The sequence below is a fragment of the Elephas maximus genome, chromosome 27, assembly GCF_024166365.1.
Source record: "Elephas maximus indicus isolate mEleMax1 chromosome 27, mEleMax1 primary haplotype, whole genome shotgun sequence".
Classification (NCBI taxonomy): domain Eukaryota; kingdom Metazoa; phylum Chordata; class Mammalia; order Proboscidea; family Elephantidae; genus Elephas; species Elephas maximus.
Window position 1 is genome coordinate 30,459,275 of NC_064845.1, and position 20,511 is coordinate 30,479,785.

Below are 20,511 nucleotides of genomic sequence, written 5' to 3' on the forward strand. Positions count from 1 at the left end.
CTCATCCAAAGACTTCACCAAAAGAGTGAAAAGATTTCCTACAGACTGGGAAAAAGTGTTTAGCTATGACATTTCCAATCAGTGCCTGGTCTCTAAAATCTACATGATACTGCAAAAAATCAACTACAAAAAGACAAACAACCCAGCTAAAAAATGGGCAAAAGATATGAACAGACATTTCACTAAGGAGACATTCAGGTAGCTAACAGATACGTGAGGAAATGCTCACGATCATCAGCCATTAGAGAAATGCAAATCAAAACTACAATAAGATTCCATCTCACTTCAACACAGTTGGCATTAAGCCAAAAAACACAAACTAATAAATGTTGGAGGGGTTGTGGAGAGACTGGAACACTTATACACTGCTGGTGGGAATGTGAAATGGTACAACCACTTTGGAAATTGATTTGGCACTTCCTTATAAAGCTAGAAATACAACTACCATATGATCCAGCAATCCCCCTCCTTGGAATATATCCTAGAGAAATAAGAGCCTTTACACGAACAGATATATGCATACCCATGCTCATTGCAGCACTGTTTACAATAACAAAAAGATGGAAGCAACCAAGGTGCCTATCCATGGATGAATGGGTAAATAAGTTATGGTATATTCACACAATAGAATACTATGTATCGATAAAGAACAGTGATGAATCTGTGAAACATTTCATAACATGGAGGAATCTGGAAGGCATTATGCTGAGTGACATTAGTCAGTTGCAAAAGGACAAATATTGTACAAGATCACTACTATAAGAACTCGAGAAACAGTTTAAACAGAGGAAAAAATATTCTTTGATGGTTACGAGAGGGGGTTCGAGGGAGGTGGGAGATAGGCATTCACTAATTAGATAGGAGATAAGAACTGCTTTAGGTGATGGGAAAGACAACACACAATACAGGAGAGGTCAACACAACTGGACTAAACCAAAAGCAAAGAAGTTTCCTGAATAAACTGAATGCTTTGAAGGCCAGCGCAGCAGGGCAGGGGTTTGGAGACCATGGTTTCAGGGGACATCTAAGTCAAGTGGCATAATAAAATCTATTAGGAAAACATTCTGCATCCCACTTTGAAGAGTGGCATCTGGGGTCTTAAACGCTAGCAAGGGGCCATCTAAGACTCATCAATTGGTCTCAACCCACCTGGACCAAAGGAGAATGAAGAACACCAAGGACACAAGGTAATTGAGTACATTAGCCTGAGACCAGAAGAACTAGATGATGCCCAGCTACAACCGATGATTGCTCTGACAGGAAGCACAACAGAGAACCCCAGAGGGAGCAGAAGAGCTGTGGGATGCAGAAGCCAAATTCTCATGAAAAGACCAGAGTTAATGGTCTGACTACAAGGACCCCAGCGATCAAGTCCCCCAGGCCTTCTGTTAGCCCAAGAGAGGAACCATTCCCAAAATTAACTCTTCAGAGAGGTATTTGACTGGACAATGGGCTGGAAAAAGATGCTGGTGAAAAATGAGCTTCTTGGATCAAGTAGACACTTGAGACTATGTTGGATTCTCCTATCTGGAGGGGAGATGAGAGGGCAGAGGGGGTCAGAAGTTGGCGAAATGGACATGAAAAGAGAGAGTGGATGGAAGGAGCTGGCTGTCTCATTAGGGAGAAAGCAATTAGGAGTACATAGCAAGGTGTATATAAAATTTTTGTATGAGAGACTGACTTGATTTGTTAACTTTCACTTAAATCACAATAAAAATTAAAAAAAAAAGAATAGATTTGACTGATTGAACACTAATGACCAAAGACCAGACAAATTGTGGAATGACATCAAGGACATCGTACATGAAGAAAGAGGTCATTAAAAATGCAGGAAAGAAAGAAAGAAAAGACCAAAATGAATGTCAGAAGAGACTCTGAAACTTACTGTTGAATGTCAAGTAGCTAAATCAAAAGGAAGAAAAATGAAGTAAAAGAGCTGAACACAAGAATTTAAAGGGCGGCTCTAGAAGACAAAGTAAAATATTATAATGACAAGTGCCAACGCCTGAAGATAGAAAATCAGAAGGGAAGGACACACTCTGCATTTCTCAAGCTGAAAGAACTGAGGAAAAAATTCAAATCTCAAGTTGCAATATTGAAGGATTCTATGGGGGAAAATATTAAGCAACACAGAAAGCATCAAAAGAAGATGGAAGGAATACAGAGTCGTTATACCAAAAAGAATTGATTAACGTTCAACCATTTCAGGAAGTAGCACATGATCAGGAACCAATGGTAATGAAGGAAGAAGTTCAAGCTGCACTGAAGGCATTGGCAAGAAACAAGGTTCAAGAAACTGACAGAACACCAATTGAGACGTGTCAGCAAACAGAAGCAGCACTGGAAGTGCTCACTCCTCTATGCCAAGAAATATGGAAGACAGCTACCTGGCCAGCCAACTGAAAGAAATCCATATTTAAGCCTATTCCCAAGAAAAGTGGTTCAACCAAATGCAGAAATTATTAAACATTATCATTAATATCACACTCAAGTAAAATGTTACCGAAGATCATTCAAAAGCAGCTGCAACAGTATATCTTCAGGGAGCTGCCAGAAATTCAAGCCAGATTCAGAAGAGGACATAAAACCAGGGACATCATAGCTGATGTCAGGTGGCTCCCGGCTGAAAGCAGAGAATACCAGAAATATGTTTATCTGTATTTTATTGACTATGCAAAGGTATTTGACTATGTAGATCAAAACAAATTATGGATAACATTGGTAAGTTTGCAAATTCCAGAACACTTAATTGTGCTCATGAGGAGCCTGTGCATAGATCAATAGGCAATCGTTAGAACAGAACAAGGAGATACTACATGGTTTAAAGTCAAGAAAGATATGCTTCGGCGTTGTATCCTCTCAGCCTATTTATTCTATCTGTATGCTGAGCATATAATCCAAGAACCTGGACTATATGAAGAAGAATGGGGCATCAGGATTGGAAGAGAACTCATTAACAACCTGCGTTATGCAGATGACACAACCTTGCCTGCCGAAAGTGAAGAGGATTTGAAGCACTTAAGGAAGAAGATCAAGGACCACAGCCTTCAATATGGATTACACCTCAACATAAAGAAAACAAAAATCCTCACAACTGGACCAATAAGCAACATCATAATAAATGGAAAAAAGTCTGAAATTGTCAAGTTCTTTATTTTACTTGAATCCACAATCAACACCCATGAAAGCAGGATTCAAGACTTACTCCTGTCTGACCCAAGCCATGGTATTTTCGATCATTTTGTATGCATGTGAAAGCTGGACAATGAATAAGGAAAACCACAATGAATAAGGAAGACCAAAGAAGAATTGATGCTTTTGAATTGTGGTGTTGACAAAGAATATTGAATATACCATGGACTGCCAAAAGAACAAACAAATCTGTCATGGAAGAAGTACAGCCAGAATGCTCCTTAAAAGTGGGGATGACAAGATTTTGTCTCACATACCTTGAACAGGTTATGAGGAGGGACCAGTCCCTGGAGAAGGACATCATGTTTGGTAAAGTGGAGGGCCAGTGTAAACAAGGAAGACTGTCAACAAGATGGATTGACACAGTGACTGCAACAATGGGCTCAAGCATTAACAACCGGACTGGGCAGTGTTTCATTCTGTTGTATGTAGGGTCGCTATGAGTCAACTGACTGGATGGCACCTAACAACAACAACAACAAAGAGATCAAAGTAGAGAGAAGCATTCCAAGCTGTTGGAATGGCAGTGTACAAGACAAGATTGAAAGTAACTGGGGTGTCCTGGGAATAGGGAATGTTCTAAGTAAGTGTACAGGGTTGTAATAGTTGATAGTGTGTGGGTTGGGGCCTTAACGTTGAGACCAAGTAAACTGTGACCATGAAGTGCCAGCCGAAGGTGTTTGTAAGGTTCCTAGGTAGTATAGTTTGTGCTCAACTACTAGCAGAAAGGTTGGTTGTTCAAACCTGCTCACTGGCTCTGTGGAAGAAAGACCTGGCAATCTGCCTCTAGAAAGAATACAGCCAAGAAAACCCTATGGAACAGTTGTACTTAGTAATACATTGGGTTACCATGAGTTGGAATCTACTCGATGGCAATGGGATTAGATTTTTGGTTTTTAAGGTATTTGTACTCTGTCAGGTTGGAGATAGGTTTTACATAGGGAATTGACGAGATTCAACATCAGTGCCTTGTAGCACGGCTCTACAAATAGTCCGTTTTGGCAGAAATGTTATTAACAGACCAAAGTGTCCTGGGAAATATTTTTACAGTCTTCTGAGAGTGGTATATTTTCTTCAAAACTGGTCTAAATCCATTGAAACCAAACCCATTGCTCTCTAGTTGGTTCTGACTCATAGTGAGCCTAAAGGACAGAGTAGAACTGCCCCATAGGGTTTCTGAGGAGTGGCTGGAGGATTCAAACTGCTGAATTTTTGGTTAGCAGCTGAACGTTTAACCATTTCACCACCAGGGCTCTAGGGAGAGAGAAATTTCTCAGGGCCTTGTTGATAAATAGAGATGGAGTGGGAGGCAGAGATGGCTCATCACTGTTGCATTCCCAGGCTTCGACTCCACCCTTCTGCCTCTGCAAGCCCTTGAGAAGCACTTTCAAGGTGCCAGTCTGGTATTCTTACCCCATCTGTTGTGATTCCAGTTGCAGGCTTGCCTCTCATTAGAGCAGTGGGCAGGGCCACCCCTTTAGGGGCTACCTCCACATCCTTCTCACTACCCACTTACACCCTAACAATCAGACCAGAGTCACGTTTCCTATGGAAACCAGCCATGTGGAGCCCCAGGGGGACTAACTCTGCTCTCCTGTATTCATTTTCTTCCAGTAAGGACAGGGACTGGAGAGTGAAAACACTATGGCTTGGTTCAGGTCTTCCTTAGTCTTCAAGGTGACGTCTTTGCTTTTCAACACTAAAGAGGTCCTTTGCACAGATTTTTTCTTCAGTAAGTGCTCCAAGTCCTCTACACTTTCAACACGCAAAGTTGTGTCATCTGCATAATGCAGGTTGTTAATGAGTCTTCTTCCAATCCTGATGCCCCATTCTTCTTCATATAGTCCAGTTTGTCTGATTATATACTCAGCATACAGATAGAATAAATAAGGTGAAAGAATACAAAGCTTAAGCACACTTTTTTGACTTTAAAGCACGCAGTATCCTCTCATTCTGTTCGAACGACTGCCTCAATCTATATACAGGTGCTCATGAGGACAATTAAGTGTTCTAGAATTCCCATTCTTCGCAATGTTATCCATAATTTGCTTTGATTCACACAGTCGAATACCTTTGCATAGTCAATAAAACACATGTAAAGATCTTTCTGGTAGTCTCTGATTTCAGCCAGGATTCTTCTGACATTAGTGATGATATCCCTTGCTCCATTTACTCTTCTGAATTTGGCTTAGATTCCTGGCAGTTCCCTGTTGATGTACTGCTACAACTGCTTTTGAATGATCTTCAGTAAAATTTTACTTGTGTGTGGTATTGATATTATTCAATAATTTCTGCATTCTGTTGGATCACTTTCCTTTGAATCGGTATAAATATGGATCTCTTCCAGTTGGTTGGCCAGGTAGCTATTTTCCAAATTTTTGGCATAAACTAGGGAGCATTTCCAGCATTGCATCCATTTGTTGAAGCATCTCAGTTGGTATTCCGCAAATCCCCGGGGCCTGTTTTTCGCGATGCCTTCAGTGCAGCTTGGGTTTCTTCCTTAGTTCCATGAGTTCTTGATCATATGCTACCTCGTGAAGTGGTTAAACATTGACCAACTGTTTTTGGTAAAATGACTGTGTATTCCGTCTTTTTTTGATGCTTCCTGTGTCATTTAATACTTTCCCAGTAGAATCCTTCGGTGTTGCAACTCGAGTCTTGAATTTTTTCTTTAGTTCTTTCCACTTGAGAAATGCCGAGCGTGTTTTTCCCTTTTGTTTTTTTATCTACAGGTTTTGTACATTTCATTATAATACTTTACTTTGTCTTCTACAGCCACCTTTGAAATCTTCTGTTCAGCTGTTTTGCTTGGTCATTTCTTTCTTTAACTTTAGCTATTCTACTTTCAAGAGCAAGTTTCAGAATCTCTTCTGCCATCCATATCAGTCTTTGCTTTCTTTCCTGTCTTTTTAATGACCTTTTGCTTTCTTCATATATAATGTCCATCCTACAACTCGTCTGGCCTTTGGTCATTAGTGTTCAATATATCAAATCTACTTTTGAGGTGGTTTCTAAATTCAAGAGAGATCTCTCAAGATCATACTTTGACTCTCATGGATTTGTTCTAATTTTCTTCAGCTTCAACTGGAACTTGCATATGAGCAACTGACTGATGATATTGCGCTTCTCCATTGTCTTTTTCCATAGATGTAATCGATTTGATTCCTGTATATTCCATCTAGTATTGTCCATGTGTATACTCGCTGTTTATGTTGTTGAAGAAAGGCATTTCCAACAAATAGGTTGTGGCTCTTGCAAAATTCTGTCATTTGATCTCCAGCATTGTTTCTATTACCAAGGCCATATTTTCCAACCACTGATTCTTCTTCGTTTCCAATTTTCACATCCCAATCACCAGTAATTGTCAATGCATCTTGATTACTTGTTTGATCAATTTCACACTGCTGAAATTTGTAAAAATCTTCAATTTCTTCAGTTTTGGCATTAGAAGTTGGTGTGTAAATTTGAATATAATCATATTAACTGGTCTTCCTTGTAGGCTTAAGGATATTATCCTGTCACTGACTGCATTGTACCTCAGGATAGATCTTGAAATGTTCTTTTTGACAATGAATGTGATGTTGTTCCTCTTCAATTTGTCATTCCCAGCAGAGTAGACCATATGATTGTCTGATTCAAAATAGCAAATGCCAGTCCATTTTAGCTCACTAGTTCCTAGAATAGGAAACCCTGATGGCATAGTGGTTAAGTGCTGCAGCTGCTAACCCAAGGGTCGGCAGTTCGAATCCATCAGGCGCTCCTTGGAAACTCTGTGGGGCAGTTCTATTTTGTGCTATAGGGTTGCTATGAGTCGGAATCGACTCGACGGCACTGGGTTTGGTTTTGGTTTTGAGTTCCTAGAATATCAATGTTTATGCGTTCCATTTCATTTTTGACAACTTTCCTAGATAAATACAATATATTATTGTTATTTTCTTCTGAGGTGGTATTAGCCCAGAAAGTCCTGGACTTTGTAAATGTTCTGGTCATTAGAGAAGAATTTTTGTGAACATTGTCCTCACTGATCTCAGAGAGTATTTTATTTCAGGAAATTTGTATCTATTCATTCTCATGGCATGCACTTAAACAGTATTTTATTTTGTGTTTGTTTTTGGTATTGTCCCTTTCCCTTACACACTATACTGGATAATTGAAAGTGATGCCCAACTTAATTTTTTTTAAATAAAATATTTTTTTTCAAATTTTATAACTACCTTCTTTAGCAGTTAAATGGTTATTGAATTTTCCCCTTTAATCAAGTGTTTTATGTATGTTACCTAGACAGGAAGTTGTAATAAGACGAAACAAACAAGTAATCTTAAAAAAAAAAAAAAAAAAAACCTTGCCAATGAGTTGATTCTGATCCATAGCAACCCTACAGAACAGAGTAGAACTGCCTCAGGGTTTCCAAGGAGTGCCTGGTGTATTCGAACTGCCAACCTTTTGGTTAGCAGCCTTAGCTCTTCACCACTATGCCCCTAGGGTTTTCAAATAATTTTTACTGGATAAATTAACTTGCAAATTTGCGTATTGAGTGTGTATTATGCAGCAGACATTGTAGGATGCTCTGAAGTACTGTTTATTCCTAGAGTCTGATAAATGGAAAGTAGGAATCTGCCAATGTTTTTGAGCCAACATTCGCTCCATTTGTATCTTCATAATTTTGTCCTGTGTTACTTCTTGCTAAAGAATGTTTAATGAAGGTGTAGAAGAGAGTCATAAAAATTGGATTTGATCCAAAATTTCTTTATCTCTGTCTCTGAATGTATTTATGTATTTGATTAACTTTGGTTACTACTTGTGTAGGATAAAAAAAAAAAAAATTAAAATCCAGAGAAATGAGTGCGAAAGATACAGAGATCACTACCCATTGCCGTCGAGTTGATGCCAACTCATAGCAGCCCCATAGAGACCCTACAGAGATCACTAGGTGGTTGTTTAAGAAGCTCTTCTTGGGCGAAGTGGAAGATGCATAAAATGGACAAGACTGAAGTCAGGGAATGGCTGCATCAATTCCTGTTATTGATGTGGACATGAAGTATGCATATGTTAATGAAGAAGGGCGTATTTTTAAATGTAGGTAATATACACAGACCATATTAACTAATTAATTTGAGGAAAGCATAAACAAGTGAGACATATCTTTCCAATTTTGTACTTGAATGAGTGAGTGGTGATAAAAAGTATAGCAGTCAGAAGAAATCTAGTGGGAAATGAGTTAATTAAAGTATTATTTAGTTAATTAAATGGTAAATTACAAACATTCTGGCATCACAGTGTCTGTTTTGAAATGATATTTCCTAACTGCATCAATTTGGGAAAATTTCTTAACATTTCATCTGTTTTTTGTGTATAAAATGGAAACATAGTAACTGTCAGTTTTTTGAGAGTTGTATAATATTATCCATGTATTGTACTTAGAATAGGTTCCTGGGAAGATCAGAGTTTACTCTTAGCTACTATCCAAAAGGTTGGTGGTTTGAATCCACTCAGTGGAGCTGTGGAAGAAAGGCCTGGTGATCTACTTCCATAAAATTATAGCCATTGGAGGCCCTATGGAGTGCAATGAAACATGTGGGGTTGCAATGAGTGGGAATCTACTCCATGGAAATAGTTTTTTATTTGTCTGTTTTGTTACAGTGCTTAGAATAGCACGTGGCATAGCATAAGTGCTGAAAATATGGTTTATTGTTGTAATTATCAACATTGTTATCAACGTATTTATTTTTGTCTTGTCATATTTTGTGGTGTGGTTTTGGAATATAATGATAAGTCAGACACTTTATGTCATCTTGTGGAGATTGTAAGTAGTAGAAAATAAAAACCACTGCCGTTGTAGTAGGGAAGACCAAAATCAATAAAATCTATTCAAACATAACTGCTAGGCAATGCATAGCATGCCTTGTAAGGGGAATATCAACTGGATCTGCTCTTTCTTTCAGGTCAGGTAAAGGGGCCACTTACGACATATGTTTTAACCAAATTTGAAGAATATATATTTTACTTTGATAAAGAGGAGAAGGCACAGAATATTTTAGCAAAAATTAATAGTATTTGTAAAGGCCATGAGGTGGGGAGAAAGACCAAACAAAACTTGGGAAGCTGGAATAGAAAGAATGAGAGAGAAAATGAGTCAAGATGACAGATGAGACTGGAAAGTTTCACAGCAGTCATATGTTAGACAGAAAATGAATTCTGGTCTTTTTCCAAATAATAAAGACAAGCCATTCAATGGAGTCCAAATAATGGATTGATATGAATATATTTACATAGAAAAATTATTGGAAATACAGGTTAGGAAATAGATTGGAAAAGGAAGAGTAATTATAGGAAATGTATACAGAGGCAATTTTGTCAGTAGAGACAAAGATTATGGTAGCTTCTGTAAATGTGTTGAACGACACTCCTGCTTCAGTTTTAACTTACAGCATACTTTACTCCAAAAATATCTTGAACAAAATATTTTCTTTGATATGTTCTGATCCATTTTATTTCTTAGATTTTGCTGTGAGTTTCATACATTGTCCAACAGGATATTCTACAAATCTTTGTATTAAGGGCCTGTTTAACATTCACTTTAGTATCCTTATAACTACCTTATTGATAAGGTTCAGTGAACGTGGAGCAGGAAGTGCCTAATTCTACCATTCTTGATTTGAAAGTGTTGTTGAAGTGAAAAGGAATGAATGAATTAGAAATGCATTAACTGAGATAGGGAATAATAGAGGGAGGAAGGGTTGGATGATAAATTATGCATTATGTTGGAGTCAGAAGTGATATTTGGGTCAGAGATATAAATTTGGGAGCTATGCATACACTGTAATAGGCAATACAGATTTTATCACCTATGAAGGAAGTCTAAACTAAGAAGATGAGAGTCTATGACCAAATTAAACTGTAAAGCTAAAATCAAGATGGAGAAGAATGAGCAAGAAAGGGAGATTGAGAATATAAACAAACACAATATTTATAATATAAACAAATAAATAAGCAAAAACATATAAAAAGGGGAACATAAAATGTAAAGGTAAGGATGAGGAGCAATTGGAACTCACACACTCTTGTTGAGAATGTAAAGTCATACAACTTTCTGGAAAAATTATTTGGAAGTTTCTTTTTGTAACATGTAGATCATGGTATTGCTTTGTTTATCCAGAACGTCTTGGTAAATACAAAATGTTAGATAAACTGAACTTAGTGATGAGGTTGATTTAGATTCCAGAACAAGCTCCTTAGCTCATTATAAATCTGTAACAAACAGTTCTGCCTTATCCCTTTAATAGTTGAGGAGTATTTTATTACTTCTTGTTCTTTTTTTTTTTTAACAGCTTTATTGAGATATAATTCACATGAAGTGTGTAGGTTCTAGTTTATTCATAGAGTTATGTAGCCATCACTACAATCTAATTTTAGAAATTTTCATTACCTCAAAAAGAATCCCCATGTGCATTAGCAGTCACTCACCATTTTCACCACAGGTCCCTACGGCCCTAGACAAATTCTTGTCTACTTTAAGTATCTATGTATTTTCTTATTTCAGACATTTCGTATAAATGACATAATACAACATTTGGTCTTTTGTGACTAACTTCTTTCACTTAGCATAATGTCTTTAATGTTCATCCATATTGCAGCATGTAAAAGGATTTCATTCCTGAATAACATTTCATTGCCTGGTGTTATGGATTGAAGACTAAGACAGCATTTTTTACCAAGAGAGTGGGGTGCTGCTCTAACAGATACCTAAAATGTGGAACCGGTTTTGAAACTGAGTGGATAGCGTTGCGAAAGCAGCAGAGGGCCAGCACAGCAGAGAACCTGCAGCAGCAGAGAAGCAGCAACAGCAGAGAACCAGCAGACCAGCACAAGACAGCGCTGGAACCAACCCACGGAGCGAGAGAGCTGAGTGCCTGTGCATAGGAGGCTTCCTGGCGGAGTGGGGTGCCTCCTGGCACTTATTGGTGGAGCTACAGAGCTTTGGAACACATGCCCCAGCAGGACAGATGCAGGCATGAGGCCCAAGGAACTGAGAGGCCAAGATGCCAGGAAGCAGAAGCTGAAGAGACAACACAAGAAGAGGAGCTGCCTCAGTCTCAAAAGATATTGTCATGACCTAAGGGGTTTCAAAGGGTGGAGCCGTGGTCTCTGGTGTTTCTAAGGTGGAGTTTCCACTCAGATGGACTACGAGAATGGTGCGCCTAAAGCTGAGGGAGCAGAGTTCCTCTCCCAGTGGGCCTGGAAGGTGGAGGTAAAGCCCAGGGCTGATGGGTTCCAGTCAGAATCCAGAGAGTGTGGCCAATACCTAGAGTCTGGTGCGCAGGGCTGTTGTGTAAATTATCTCAGAGAACAGAGAATTATTTTCAAAGCTTTGAGGGCTAATGTAATGTGTTCTGTTGACTTGTTTGGTGCCTGTTATCTCTTCTTTCCCTCCAGTTTCTCCCATTTGTAATGGAAATGTCTAGCTTCTGCCTTTTCTGCCATTGTACCTTTAGAAACAAATAAATTGTGTTCTAGATTTTACAGATGAAGAGGAATTTTTGGATTTTGGACTTGGAGTTAAGACTTTTGCTCTGATATGACAGGGTGAATATGTTTTGCATGTTACAGGATGTGATTTTGGGGGAGCCAAAGGATGGAAAGTCATGGATTGAATTTTTTACCCCCCAAAAATGTGTGTCAACTTGGTTAGGCCATGATTCCCAGTATTGTGCGGTTGTCCTCCATTTTGTGATTGTAATTTTATGCTAAAGAGAATTAGGGTAGGATTGTAACATCACCCTCACTCAGATCACCTCCCTGATCCAATGTAAAGGGAGTTTTTCCCTGGGGAGGAGCCTGCACCACCTTTTATCTCTCAAAAGATAAAAGGAAAGGGAAGCAAGCAGAGTTGGGGACTTCATACCACCAAGAAAGCAGCACCAGGAGCAGAGTGCATCCTTTGGACCCAGGATTTCTGTACCTGAGATGCTCCCAGACCAAGAGAAGACTGATGACAAGGACCTTCCTCCAGAGTCGACAGAGAGAAGAAAGCCTTCCCCCTGGAACCGATGCCCTGAATTTGGACTTGTACCCTACTAGACTGTGAGAAAATAAATTTCTCTTTATTAAAGCCATCCACTTGTGGTATTTCTGTCATAGCAGCACTAGATGACTAAGACACATGGATATACCACATTTTATGTATCAGTTCATCAACTGATGAACAGTTAATTTATTTTCATTTTTAGGCTATTATTACAACGTGGTTTTGATTTGCATTTCCCTAATAGCTAATGAGGAAAGCTTGGTGACTTAGTATTTAAGAGCTATGGCTGCTAACCAAATGGCAGGCAGTTCGAATCCACCAGGTGCTGCATGGAAACCCTACACAGCAACTCATCTCTGTCCTATATCATCGCTAAGAGTTGGAATTGACTCCTTGGCAATGGGTGGTGTGAATAGCTGATGGTTTTAAGTATCCTTTCTTTTGTTTAATGGCCATTTATCTTTTTTTTTTTTTTGAGAAATGTTTAATTATTTTTCCCTTTTTTTTAAATTGAGCTGTCTTTTTATTCTTAAATTGGAAGAGTTCTTTACATGTTATAGATACAAATCCCTTAACAGGTATATGATTTGCAAATATTTTCACCCATTCTGTCGGTTTTCCTTTTACTTCCTTGATGGTATATTTTGAAGTACAAAAGTCTTTATTTTCATGAAATGCAATTTATCTATTTTTTTCCTTTGCCCTCTGTGTTTTTGGTGTCATATCTAAGAAGACTTTTCCTAATCCAAGGTCATAAAGATTTACGTCTATGTTTTTTCTAAGAGTTTTATCTCTTATATTTACTTCGGTGATCCATTTTGAGTTAATTTTTTTGTATGGTATAAGGAAGGGATCCACCTTCATTCTTTTGCATGTGGATATCTAGTAGTCCTAGTAACATTTGTTGAAAAGACTGTTCATTCCCCTCCTGAAAAATCTTGACACTCTTGTCTAAAATAAGCTGCCCATAAATGTATGGGTTTATTTCTGGACTCTCAATTCTATTCCACCGGTTAATAGGACTACTCTTATACCAGTACCACCCTATCTTGATTACTGTTGCTTTGTGGTAAGTTTGAAATGAAGAAGAATGATTCCTCCTACTTTATTCTTCTTTTCAAGGTTGTTTTGGCAATAATAGGGTCTCTTGAAATTGCATACAAATTTTAGAAACAAACTGTCGAATTCTACAAAGTCAGCTGAAATTCTGTTAGGAATTGCATTGAAACTGTAGATCAGTTTAGGAAGTACTACCATGTTGACAACATTAAGTCATCCTATCCACTAGTCATCCAAAAGAATGAGCAAACCTGGTTCCGAAGAAGTGAAACCAGCATGCTGCTTAGAATCAAGGATGGCGAGACTATGTCTCGCATACTCTTGCTGTCCCTCATTTTAAAGGAATAATTGTAGCAATGTATTACGTGTCATGGCTCACTAAATTGGCTTTATCCTCATTAGTTGGACACAAGCAAGAATTATAAAATCCTTTTTGTAGGTCTAGATATTAAATTGGACATATGCTTCTGATTTTGCTTCCTTCTACAACTCCACACACACACTCACAAAAGTATTTTACAAGATGAAATAAAATTTAAAAGGGGAGAATAGGAAAAGAAACCACAACTACAAAACTTCAGTAACTGAAACTGTCATTTCAGTGAAAACTGACTTTAAATAAGGAAAAAAATATATAGATATATACATATGGAAGAAACAGACAAGGTAGCAGTAAAAAAAAACAAAAAACCTTCTAGTACAAACAGAAACTAAACAAAAATTCAATCATTAATAATAATAAACCAAACCACTGCCGTCGAGTTGATTCTGGCTCGTAGCGACCCTGTAGGACAGAGTAGAACTGTGCAATAGAGTTTGCAAGGAGAGCCTGGCGGATTCGAACTGCCAACCTCTTGGTTAGCAGCAATAGCACTAAACCACTATACCACCAGGGTTTCCCAATCATTAATAGTCTCAAAAAATAAGAGAAGATTTGCCTTCTAAGAAAGGAACAGGTGCTATAAAATCATTCATTCAGAGAAAAATAATTTTTAAAAAGCTCATGATGATTAAAAACATAATAACAAAAATAAAACTAAAGTTAATAAAAAGCTTGGGAGATAGAGTTGAATAAATCTCACACAGAGTAGAAGCCCACCCTTCACTCAAAAAAGAAAACAGTGAGAAAAGATACAAATGTTAGAGGACAATTTTGTGTGTCCAACATAAAAATAATAAAATTTAAAAGAAGTAGGGATATGAAAACAACATTATCAACAAAATATTTCAGAGAGTTTTCCAGAACTAAGGGATTTAACATTTTTAATTTAAAGGGCTCTACCATAATTCTGGAGCCCTGGTTAAGTTTTGGGCTGTTAGCCAAAGGGTTGGTGGTTCAACTGCACCAGCTGCTCCTTGGAAACCCTATGGGTCAGTTCTACTCTGTCCCACAGGATTGCTATGAGTTGGAATTGACTCTACAGCATTGGGTTTTGGTTTTTTGGTACCATAATTCAGGAGCCCTGGTGGTGTAGTGGTTAAAAGCTCAACTGCTAACCAAAATGTAGGCAGTTCGAATTCACCAACCACTCCTTCGAAACTCTATGGGACATTTCTACTCTGTCCTACAGAGTTGCTATGAGTTCAAATTGACGACGACAACAGGTACCATAATTCAAAAAAATGGATGAAAACTGACCTAAGGACACATCGTTATAAAATTTCACAAGCTTTAGAAGAAAAAACATGGCATGTATTAGAATGGCTTTTGATTCTTCATTGTAATACAGGAATCAATAATACAAATAAATAAAAGAAGGTCTTCAAAATTCTGAAGTTAAATTATTTCCAACATAGAATCTTATACCATGTCAAACTATTAATCAAGTATAAGGGTAGGATTTTCAACAAAGTTCAAAAATATATATCACGCACACTCTTATCAAGAGATTTCTGTAGGATACCTTCTACCAAAAGAGAGACTAAACCAAGAATGTGACAGATGTTCAATATAGCCAACATGAGAGAGACAAAGAGAATCTAAGTGAGGATGACAAAGTGAGATTCCAAGATGGCAGCTCTACAATAGATGTAGAAGTCTTCGATCCAGAGTGCATCTCTGGAGCTTATCATTGTGACTCAAGAAATGGACACATCAAAGGCACATCTCCAATGTGCATGTTGGTATTATTTTCCTCTTTTTATATTACTTTATTAAAGTACAATTCACATACAGTAAATTGCAAGATATTATTGTTTTAATGTGAAGACAGAATGCTCAGATAGATTTGGCCTAGCTTCTTTCTGAACTTAACTTTTCCTGATGGGTACAGATTCTTCTCCCCACTCCACTTCCTTTGGCTTGGATCAACTGGATACATTTATTTTACCTCACAGACATAATTTGCTTTGATCTACGGCTAAGAATGAAAGTCAGGAAAAGAGATATAAAAATAAAAAATATAAAACAACACACATGCAAGACAGGCTTGTGCTTACTATTTTTACTTTTAGAACTAAACAATATATTGTTTAGTAAAATACACAGAGATGGTACAATTGTTTTTTCTAAAAAAACAAAATGTACTTAGCACAACGTCAGGGTAATGTTTAGTTTATCAGTGAGACAGAAGGATGAAATTAGGGATAGGCAGTGGTTTTCCAGAATGGGAATTTCAGCACACTTAATTGTGCTCATGAGGAACCTGTACATAGATCAAGAGGCAGTTGTTCGGACAGAACAAGGGGATACTGGATACTGTGTGGTTTAAAGTCAGGAAAGGTGTGCATCAGAGTTGTATCCTTTCACCACATTCAGTCTGTATGCTGAGCAAATAATCTGAGAAGCTGGACTATATGAAGAAGAACAGGGCATAAGGATCGATGGAAGACTCATGAACAACCTGTGTTATGCAGCTGACACAGGCTTGCTTGCTGAAAGTGAAGAGAACTTGAAGCACTTACTGATGAAAATCAAAGACCACAGCCTGCAGTATGGATTGCACCTCAACATAAAGAAAAGAAAAATTCTCACAACTGGACCAGTTAGCAACATCACAATAAATGGAGAAAAGGTTGAAGTTGTTAAAGATTTCGTGTTACTTGAATCCACAATCAACATCCATGGAAGCAGCAATCAAGAAATCAAAAGATGCATTGCATCAGGCAAATCTGCTGCAAAAGACATCTTTAAAGTGCTGAAAAGCAAAGATGTTACCTTGAAGACCAAGGTGTGCCTGACCCAAGCCCTGGTATTTTCAATTGCATCACATGCATGTGAAAGCTAGATGATGAATAAGGAAGACAGAAGAAAAATTGACACCTTTGAATTGTGGTGTTGGGGTAGAATATTGAATATACCATGGACTGCCAAAAGAATGAACAAATATGTCTTGGAAGAAGTACAACCAGAATGCTCCTTAGAAGGAAGGATGGCAAGACTACATCTTACATACTTTCGACATGTTGTCAGGAGAGATCAGGCCCTGGAGAAGGACATCATGCTTGGTAAAATACAGGGTCAATAAAAAAGAGGAAGACCCTCAATGAGACGGATTGACACAGTGGCTGCAACGTGGCCTCAAACATAAGGTTTGTGGGCATGGTGCAGGACCAGGCAGCGTTTCATTCTGTTGTACATAGGGTCGCTACAAGTCAGAACCGGCTCAACAGCACCGAACAACAACATCTGTTATAATGATACAAACCATTTTCAGGAAAAAAAAAACAAGTTTCTCACATGCCAGGTTATTTATTTATAGTGCAAAGACAACTGAAAAATATGTATAATTTTTACAAAAGCTCTTGAAAAATGAGCTATAATAATTTGGTTATAAAATTTAAAAGGTAAAAAAATGTAGCACTATAAGCTGAATATAAATACAGTTGACATAATATAATATAGCCTTATTCTTTTTAAAGAGGTAAATAGCAGGAAATTATTTTCTCAATAGAAAAATACAAAAAGGAGGAATGGAGAAAGAACAAAAAATATTTAAAATGGCAAAATAAAGATAAATAATAGTTTATAATAATGAATGTAAATAAGATATGCCAAGGAAACACAGAAGCCAACTGAAAGAACTTCCAGTGGCAAATCTGGAATAATTTGAGCAAAAAAAAAAACACATAGGATTGGATTATAACTCAAAGTACAGAATAAATAGTCATGAATCCAAACCAATATAAATACATGGCTGAATGCTTTAATAAATGAAGAACAGACAATCCTCCCCTGCAGAAGAATTCCAAATAATTCTCTGCCACCACAAAGGTTAAACATAGCTCCCCGTTACTTAAGCATAGGTTATGCATGATAACTTCCATCCAAAGAGTGTAATATGGAAAGCAGAAGAAAAAGAGTAACATTACAGTGGAAAAACCTGACAAACACTGTCTTAGCTGGGTGATCAAGGTCAACATCAACGGTGATAACTCACGATGACAGTATTTACTCTTGATACAATGTGATGAAAATGGCACTTACCTCTGTGATTTTCCTCCCAGCAACCCACAACCTCAATCTAACCTTCAGAAAAACAGAAGATGAATTCCAATAAAAAGACAGTTTATAAAATACATAACAAGTATTCCTAAATACTGCTAAGGTCATTGAATCAAACTAAAAAATTAAACCGGTTGCTGTCAAGTCAATTCCAACTCATAGTGACCCTATAGGACAGAGTAGAACTACCCATAGGGTTTCCAAGGAGTAGCTGGTGGATTCAAACCGCCAACCTTTTAGTTAGCAGCCTGAGCTCTTAACCACTGTGGTATCCTGGTTGGAATCTTGGAACAGAAAAAAAGATATCAAATAACAAATAAAGAAATCTGAATAAAGTATGGACTATAGTTAATATATCAATATTGTTTTACTAATCATAACAAATTTAGTATACTAATGTAAACGTTAACAATAAAGAAAACTGTGCGTAGAGTAGATGGGAACTCTGTATTATCTTTCCAAATTTTCTGGAAACCTCAAACTTCTAAAAATATCTTTTTAAAAAAACAATTGTATTTTATATATTGGCAATGAACACATGTACATCAAATATAATACCATATAGAACTGCTAAAATAAAAATAGTGGTAAATAGAACATCTATAGGACTTATATGATGAAAACTAGAGAATGCTGGCAAAGCAAACCAAAGATCTAAATAAATTGAGAGACATACGGTGCTCAAGGATTGGAAAACTCAACATAGCAAAGATGTCAATTTTCCCTAGATTTATATACAAGTGTAATGCAATTTCTATCAAAATACCAAAGATATGTTTTTTAATGTTTTTATGAAAATATACATTAAAAAAAAAACCATTGCAACTGAGTCAACTCAGACTCATACATGAAAAAGGATATACCCTTTCAACAAATTCTACAAGTACAATCCAGTACCATTGTTTACATTCTTCAGGCTGTGTAGCTGTTCTTGCTCTCCCTTTCCAAACTACTCCACAACCATCAGCATATAGTAACTGCCTCCTGAGCTTCTCATCTAACCTTCTGAGATGCCGTTGTCAATGTGATCCCACACAGATAAACCTTTGAAACATTTCATATCCCACTGCAGTGCAGGAAATGTGTAGTGAAAAGGGCCGTTTAAGCAGATAATGGTGCATTGATATTCTACAATGTTATAAAAATATCAAAATTCATACATTTATAGAATATTTAATGACATTGATAAATGTTTCTCTGTAAACAAAATGAGTTAAGTGAAAAGATAACAATGAAAAAATTCCTAAAGTGTGGTCCCAATTTTGAAATACATATATATGTGTGTACATAAATGTATACATATACATTAAATTTAATTAATTTACATTTGATTAATAAATATTATAAGAAAGTAGAATAAAATGCTTACAGTGGTTGTTTCTAGGTTGTAAAACTACATTTTTACAGTATTTCACATGCCATACACTGAGTACATATTTAGATAAAAGAATTCTGGAACCAGACATATTTTGAACTAGAAGTCTTAGAAAATAAATTGTGTCCACTGACTGATAGCCTTAAAAACATCAGTGAGAGGATTATTTCCTACATAATTTTCTTTTCACAGCATCTTTCACATCTCTGTTTCTCAGACTGTATATTAGAGGGTTGAGCATTGGTATTATAAGTCTGTAGAGCACAGCAATGATCTTGTTTTGCTGGGGTGAGGCGATGGTCCCAGGTTGAGCATACATGAAGAACACAGTCCCATGGAATAAACTCAGCACTGCTATATGGGAACCACAAGTGGGGAAGGTCTCACTCCTGCGCTGAGATGAGGGGATCTTCAAGACAGTGGAGAGGATGTAAGCATAAGATACCAGAATAACCATTGTCGTAGCTATGATGATAAAAGCAGAGAAAACAAACAGCACAATCTCATTCACAAAGGTGTCAACACATGAGATCTCAATCAGGGCTGGGACATCACAGAAAAAGTGGTCCAATCTGTTTTCTTCACAGAAATGCAAACTCAAGGTGAAACCTGTTTGTACTACGGAGTTAATGACTCCACAGATACAGGAGCCAGTTACCAACCGAACACAGACCTTCTGCGACATGCACACTGGCTAAAGGAGAGGAGCGCAAATGGCTGAGAATCGATCAAATGCCATCACAGCCAGAAGAAAGCCTTCAGTTGTGACAAAGAGGGGAAAGAAGAAAAACTGGGCTACACAGCCATTGTAAGAAATTTTCTTTTCATTAGAAAAGAAGTTTGCTAGAATTTTGGGAGCAATGTCAGTGGGGTAGCAGATGTCTAATAGTACAAGTTTCTGAGGAAGAAATACATAAGGGTGTGAAGTCTGGAGTCCACCTTAATGACAATTACCATGCTGATATTTCCCACCACGATGACTACGTAGATTAGCAAAATCACTAGGAATAAGAGGATCTGTAGCTCTGGAGGGGTTCTGAATCCCAGTAGAATAAATTCAGTCACCTCTGAGTAATTCCTACTCAGCTCACTCTTCATGCCTGAGGTGTAAGTGCAACTGTTGTTGTTGTTAGGTGCCGTCAAGTTGATTTTCAACTCAGAGAGATGCCATGTGACAACATAGAACTGCCCCATAGGGTTTTCTAGGCTGTAATCTTTATGGGAGCAGATCACCAGGCCTTTCTCCTGTGGAGCAGCTGGGTGGGTTTGAACCACCAACCTTTTGGTTAGCAGCCTAGCACTTTCCCATTGTGCCACTAAGGCTCCTTAAGTGCAACTGGAGGGATAGGAAAAAAGGAAAGAAACAAGTAACCAGAATACTTGTTTTAGTAAAAAATAACAGAACTGGTGAACTAG

At 37.6% G+C, this 20,511-nt stretch overlaps 1 pseudogene; it reads right to left on the bottom strand.

The window, feature by feature from the left end:
- Positions 1-19,258: 19,258 nt before the first annotated feature.
- Positions 19,259-20,193, bottom strand: LOC126068347 (olfactory receptor 12-like; annotated as a pseudogene).
- Positions 20,194-20,511: the final 318 nt, after the last annotated feature.